Source organism: Sipha flava, unplaced genomic scaffold (assembly GCF_003268045.1).
Source record: "Sipha flava isolate LNK unplaced genomic scaffold, YSA_version1 74_pilon_pilon, whole genome shotgun sequence".
NCBI lineage: Eukaryota > Metazoa > Arthropoda > Insecta > Hemiptera > Aphididae > Sipha > Sipha flava.
The window spans coordinates 413,729-421,033 of record NW_020273614.1 but is presented as its reverse complement, the minus strand read 5'-3'; positions in this window follow the sequence as shown (position 1 = coordinate 421,033).

The following is a 7,305-nucleotide window of genomic DNA, read 5'->3' as shown; positions in this document are numbered from 1 at the left end:
TTATTATTATTATTATTATTATTATTATTATTATTATTATTATTATTATTATTAATATTATTATTATTCATATTATTATTTTTCTAATAATTAAAAGGTATACAACTTTTAAAATCCATAGAATATTGTTAGGAAGTTTGATGATGCTTAGATAATTTATAACTTTCATGGGTAATAAGGCTTCAAGCAGTGATATCCGATTAGTGTAATTCTTAAATTTATTAACATTTAGTATTAAATAAAATAATTCTTTACTACTGGGAGTACGAAAATTATGATATAATTATAAAGTAACTACGCAGTTATGTGAAATATATAACAAATAGGTACTTATTTATTTAATATTAACATATACTATAATTGTACACAAATATCATCATTACGATGTAATTCTAAAAAATACGCCGTATAAAGAATACAATGGTAATGCAAAAATTATAAAAATATAATTATTTATTATTATTTTGTTGGTACTTCAAATTATTTAAAATTTGATATTATACTGTGATATACGCACCAATATATTCTTATCTCAAAAACTAATTTATTTACACTTAAGTTCATAAAAAATAGATTATGATAAGTCAATTGGACATAGGATGCTAAGTATTTATCTGAACGTTTTACATATAATAACGTTTATTTTTTATAATTCATCGAAGGCTGTAATAATTATTGTTGAAATTGGTGGTCGATATTTTTTATAATTATGACCAATTATGTAAAATTAATACTTAAAATATAATATAATATAATATAATAATATTAATTAAACATAAACTTAGTAGAAGTATAAGACAATCAACTAGTGAACACACATTTTAAAGAAATTAAATACTGAGTGTTAGATATCAATAATTTAATCCACGTGATTTATCAAATAAAATGAGAGTCGTGCACCTAAATATTTAATATTAAATAATTTTTAATTAATATTCAAAGATAAAAATTAATCTTAAGCCGCATCCATGCTATGCCGAATGGTGTCGATCGACAGTGTCAGTCGACACATTTAACTTTCAACTTGTCCTAAACTAACATTAATGTGTGTAGACTAGTCCAAGAATGCGCAACATTCTTTGATCCATAACCCCCAAAATTATTTCTTTTAATAATACGACCCCCTTCTACCAACATTATGTAATTTTTTAATATATATTTAACTAATAGTCTTAATGTATACAAACATTTTATTCATATAAATTAAATCCTTAATTCTAGACAGTTTAAAAATTTCTTTAATTTAATTAATCTAAAACATAAAAAACATAAAATAAAATAAATACGAAATTAGAGTTTTATATACTCGTAATCTAAAATTAAAAATTTACTAAAATAATTATAATGATAATCAAATTTTAACATTTTTAAAATTATAAAATTTCTGCTTAATAAAGTTATAGAGAGACCAGAGCTTACATTGTATCATGATTATTTCTATATTTAGTTTGATATTTGACACTGCTACTTTTAAATCTGCTTCGACATTTAATCTGGAGCGATATTTGTTTTTACTAGTGTTAAAAATGTTGTTTCGCATAAATAAGTCAATGCAAAAAGAATTAATCGATATGGCTTGTTTTGATAATTCTGGATATTCAGATTTTATGGAAATCCAAAATGTATCGCATGCATTTTCTTGAAAACTGATACGTAGATTTTCATCTGATGAAAAGTCAATAAGTTCTTCGCTTATTTTTAATTTCCTAATTTTCCTAATTTTATTTCATTTATTTTTTTTTTTTATTTGTTATAAAGGCCTTTAAGACCATCTTGCCTTAGAACAAATCCTCCCCCATTCTTCTCTATTTTCGCTACCTCTTTCCAATTCATGTTTCCATAATCCACTCCTCTAGCAGTTAGGAAATTTTTTTTGATTCTGTCTTCTCAGCGTAGCCTAGATCTACTCAGAAGTTTTTGCTCCTCGGGTTTTCTTGGAGCACTCTTTGAACCATTAAATCTTGTTTTCTACATACGTGGCTTGCCCATTCTAACTCGCTCCGTTTGATCTTGTTTACATTACTTGGTCTATTGAATATCTCCATTATTTATTTAATTGACATTAAAATTAAATAGATTTCTTATCCAACCTAGATTTTTTTCTGGAAAAGAAAATCTTCAAATCATGCATTAAAGTTTGTGAATTTATTTGATGAGTAGTTATAATACTCTTAAATATATCTGCAAGATAACCTAGAATTGCTCGTCTAATAAATGTTCCGAAAGTGATTATTACATTCCAGAAGAAAAATTCATGCTTCATATCTGAGTTCAAAAAAGTGTGATAAAGTCTTACCACGAGACAACCACCTTACTTTGGTATGGAGAAGCAATTTTTCATAGTCAGAACCTATTTCATTGCAAAGTATATTAAAAAATCTGAAATTTAATGACTGATTTATAGCATTACTTATATTACTTTTATGCATTAAAGAGTAATTTATTAACAACTGATTGAAGTTTTTTGGAAGTTAGAGCTTTTAAGTTAATCATACAATAGTTTACAATATTTTAACATTATAATTGAAGAAATGTATAGAAATTTAGTTTTAAAACCTTTTTTGAACTTTCTTTGAAAAGCAACTGCACCAAAATAGTGATACACACATTGACCAAGGAATTTCATAAGTTTTTAAAAAAAATTTTATAAGAATAAAAATATAATTTCCAGTTGTACGTCCTTCTAATGGTTGACAAAATAAAAAGTTTTCTTCAATTTTTCCTTTATAAGTACTTTTATCTAACATGTACAAGGAGTTGAACAAGATTAGTTATATCCATAAATTCATCTAATTGCATTGCAAAATAATTTCCTCGTAATCTATTTAGAAGTGTTAATTTTATATTATCATATATATTTTTAATTCGACGTGACACAGTATATCTTGATAAGGGTATTGTTGTTAGTTAATTTGCATATGATTCGCCATCCAAAATTGATACTATTTTTATTGCCGCTGGCAAGACGAGAGACAAATAGAGTGTATTTTTTTGGTTTTCGCAATGTATTACAATGAAGCCTCTTATGACGTATCTAAAGCTTTTGTTGGAACTGAAGTAAAATTACACAAAGTATTTTTTTGAACTTTTATTGAATTTTCATACCTTTTAAAAAAGTCCTCCTCATTATGTTGGGTATTGAAGATGTTTAGTTACTAAATGTCATTTTAGCTTTGATGGCTTCATAATTTTTAAATCTAATCTTTCTAAACAAATAACACATTTTGGTTTACCTTATTCAACATCGAAGTAAATCTAAACTTGATGTAACTGTTTTGGTACTTAAGGTCCTTTTTATTAATTTTTCGATTCAAACATTTTCGACTGGTTTTTACATTTGACAATGTTTCTGATACTTTATGAACTTTAGTTTCAATAACACTTTCATCATCATTATTCATCGGTGAATAGTTTAATTAAAAATATATTAAATAATAAAATAATACAAAATAATAACGAATAATACGAATAATGATTACAAACTATACAGAATTATAAGTATTATTAAGATGAACTTAACATACAGGACAATCGGATTATTTCATAATAACCATGATATTAAATAAAATTACAGAACTTGTTATTTCAAAATTAAGATATGATCATAGAGTAAACGATGATTCTAATACTAACTACTATTCTATAAATATGACATAGTATTATGATTCATACAGCCATCAATGGAACAAAATAATTTTTTTCATTTGGTGTAAAATTATTGACGACCCTCAAATAAAATGTTATGACCCCCAGGTTGCGCACCACTGGACTAGTCGACAAAAACGATATCAAGTGTAATTTTTTTTCTATTATCATAGTATTTACATAAATGTAATTGTTATTTTATGTAATTGATACATAAAATAAAATACAATAAATGAGTAATACTGAAGATATTACAGTAGCTTGCGTACTTTTTAGAGTATTTTTATCGGCTAAGAAATTATATGAGTTTTGGTGGTATACGCTTCGTTTGCACCACTCCCAGTTTTTCTACCATAGAATCATTATCCATTTTCTTTTCTCTAACAAACTGATTTTTTCAATTTTTTATATTTTTTTCTACATCCAGTTTTTTTATGCCAAAAGAAACTTCCATTGCCATAAGTCCAACATACCTTTTGTTTTTATTTTTTTATTATGGATCAGTTGGATCCCACAAACAACTTCGATTACAATATAATTCAATAAACGAAATGGTTTGATCGTAATTCCAATGAATCATGCATTAATGACTAATGAGAAACTAAAACCCAACGCACTTAATTATAAAATGCAATTAAACAATTAAAATACTAAATAGAATTGATATTTGTAGATTATATCAGATTTTTAGTTGATAAAGTTATGTGATAACATCAGCTATAGCTTAAAAGTCGAGCAACATACTTTATAAAAAAAAAATTTTAAATAGTTTTAATACAGATAATGTACCTCCTCAGATATTTTTAATATTTTTACCTTGATAAGAGGAGGGGGCACTGAAAACATTGAAGTGTCGGTTAACAGGAGGATAGAACAGAGTATGAGTGTTCCGGAAATGAGAATGCTTAGATAGATAAGTGAAGTGACTAGAGAAGATAGAAAAGGAACGAATATGTGAGAGGTAATATTGGTGTAGCGTCAATAGCAAACAAGATGAGAGAAAATAAACTATGATGATGAGGCGAGAGGAAACAAAAGCAATAAGAGTGGTTAAGAAAATAAACGTTGAAGGGAAAAGAGGAAGATCAAAAAGAGATGGTTGGATACGATTGAGAATCATATGAAGGCTGTTGGTGTGTGTGTAAGAGATGTAAAAAATCGAGAAGAATGGAGAGTTAGGACAAGGGTGGCCGATCCCAAATAGTTGGGAGAAAGACTAAAGATAAGAAGAAAAAGAATCATAGTTATCATATGGATGGTACTTTCAATATTCATGGTTAGACTATATATTAAAAAAAGTTATTATCGCCAGTCATACGAGTTTTGTTAAAGGTTAGGTTTATTGCCCAAAGACCGGCATTATGTGTCATTTAGATTGTTTGCACTTCTTGGCTGACCTCAAATCTTCAGTCGAAGGATCAGATCGAAGAAAAACACTGAGATTTACTATCGAGCTTATATCTCTACTAGTTCGGTATGAACATTTTTAAAGACCGTTTGACCAAGTTTAATTTTAACCGGTTTCGTTTTCGACCGAATTTAACCGATTTTCGTTTTTTTTTTTTTTTAAACCAAAAAGAAAAAATTCCGAAACCGAAATTTCAGTTTTCAAATTTTCAGAACCAGTATCAAAACCAAAAAAAATTGTTTTTATTAACACCAAACCGGAACTAGAACCGTAAAATTCATTAAGATTTCAGTTCCTACTTTAAATTTAATATTGAAAATTTGGAATTTAGAAGAAAATTGAATAATATATGCTCGCTTTAAAACTTATTAAATTCCAAAGTTAATAGTCCTGAAATACTTGCTCTAATTAATATAAACGATTCAAACTTAAAATTAAACATATGTAGATCCACGTCTACATTCTATGTTCCTATATGCAAACGTTTAAATGTAGGTAAAAAGATAGAAATCACAGAAATTCGTTACAGTTTTGAAGTCAATAATCATAAAACTATACATTTTTAGACTTTAAGCTTGAAAAATAGATACATTATTTTTCAAGACTTTCTTTGTAGTTAAAAATAAAAAATGTGACACCTACTATGTCCTAAAAATGTTAATTATGCATTATAATATTTTTCAATGAATTTCCATTTAATGGTATTAGATATTGCAAAAACTTATCATAATAATATAACAGCTACAATTGACTAAAAAAGTACAAATCATAAATGATCGAAACTATATGTGAAAAATATATGAAATTCTAGGAAAACAAGCTTATTAGGACTAATTTTTGAAACAAAAAAATTAAAGTTATATTTATTAAATTATTTACACATTTTAGTAATTAAATATACCTACAAATTTAGTTAAGATTAGGCCCAAAATCATTGTTGTTAAACCTTGATATACAAGTCTAGACAAGCCTTTGGATATTATAATTTTAGCCCCAATGGGAAAGCAAGAAAGCATGGGAAACAACCCATTTTATAGCATTTTCTATAGCAAGTCAAATGAAGCAAATAAGCTGAGGCAGCAGTTTGTAAAATTATATTTAAGAACATAAACACTGTGATTATAGGGTAATGTGGGTTTTTTCATTGAGGCGCGTATGTATCTTTAAGTATTGGAGACCTGTGATTTTGTATGTTTGTTTTAATAAAATAATTTTAGTATATAGTGTAAATTACTGTTTTATTTTTGAGTAGCTATAATACTAAGTTTTATTCCTCTATCCGATTTTTAATCTGTAAGTTAGATAGAAGTATACTGTCGAAAGATAGGTATACGACAATCTTAATATAATAATATAAAAATGTAGAAAATGTTTGCTATAGAAAATCTTAAAAACAATAATAAAAAATATTATTTAATTACTTGTTTTATTATAATATAGGTAAATATTAATAGACATTGGTGTAGCACTGTTGCTCAATGTTTACAGTAATATAATATTCGAAAATAGTTAATACCTTAAACACTGAATAAAATAATATAATGATACATTATTTGTCGACGTCGTCGATAAGCAATTTCCTGGGAAAATAAACCAAGTTTAGCTATAATGCTATAAATAGTCGAAACACAAGACCCAATATATATATACATATAGTTATTATAGTAATAATATGTCAACCACTGTAATCATTCCATTAATATCAATGATTATAATAAAAACTTTTAAATTATACAATAAATAATTGATAAATAACTAACATTAATATTTATATTAGAAAAAATTTCAAATGTTTCACGTTTTTGTGAAATTTGCATGCTTTAAACTCTAATTGTAAATTTTTTAGTGTTATATTTTAAATATGAGCTATACAATTTTCTTGTCATATATTGTAATTTTTGAACTATCGTAGTTTTATATTAGTAAAATAAAAATTAATCTCAACTATGATAATATCCATGAATTCTTATTACTTATCTTCAAATCTTTTAAAACTTAGTACTTACAGAAATTTAATTATAGTTATTCGAAAAAAAAACGTCTGAGGGGTATATCTCCATATCCTCCCACCCATAATTACGCCACTGGATTCAACATAAATATCGACAATGAACAAATAAAATAAGTGCTACAATGCACAAATCTAGAAAGTAATAAAACAGAGGATGGCCGCAATAAAACAAATATAATCTGGAGGATAGCACAGGCAAAAAGAGCATTTCAAGACAAAAGCCACATTAACTACCAATAGT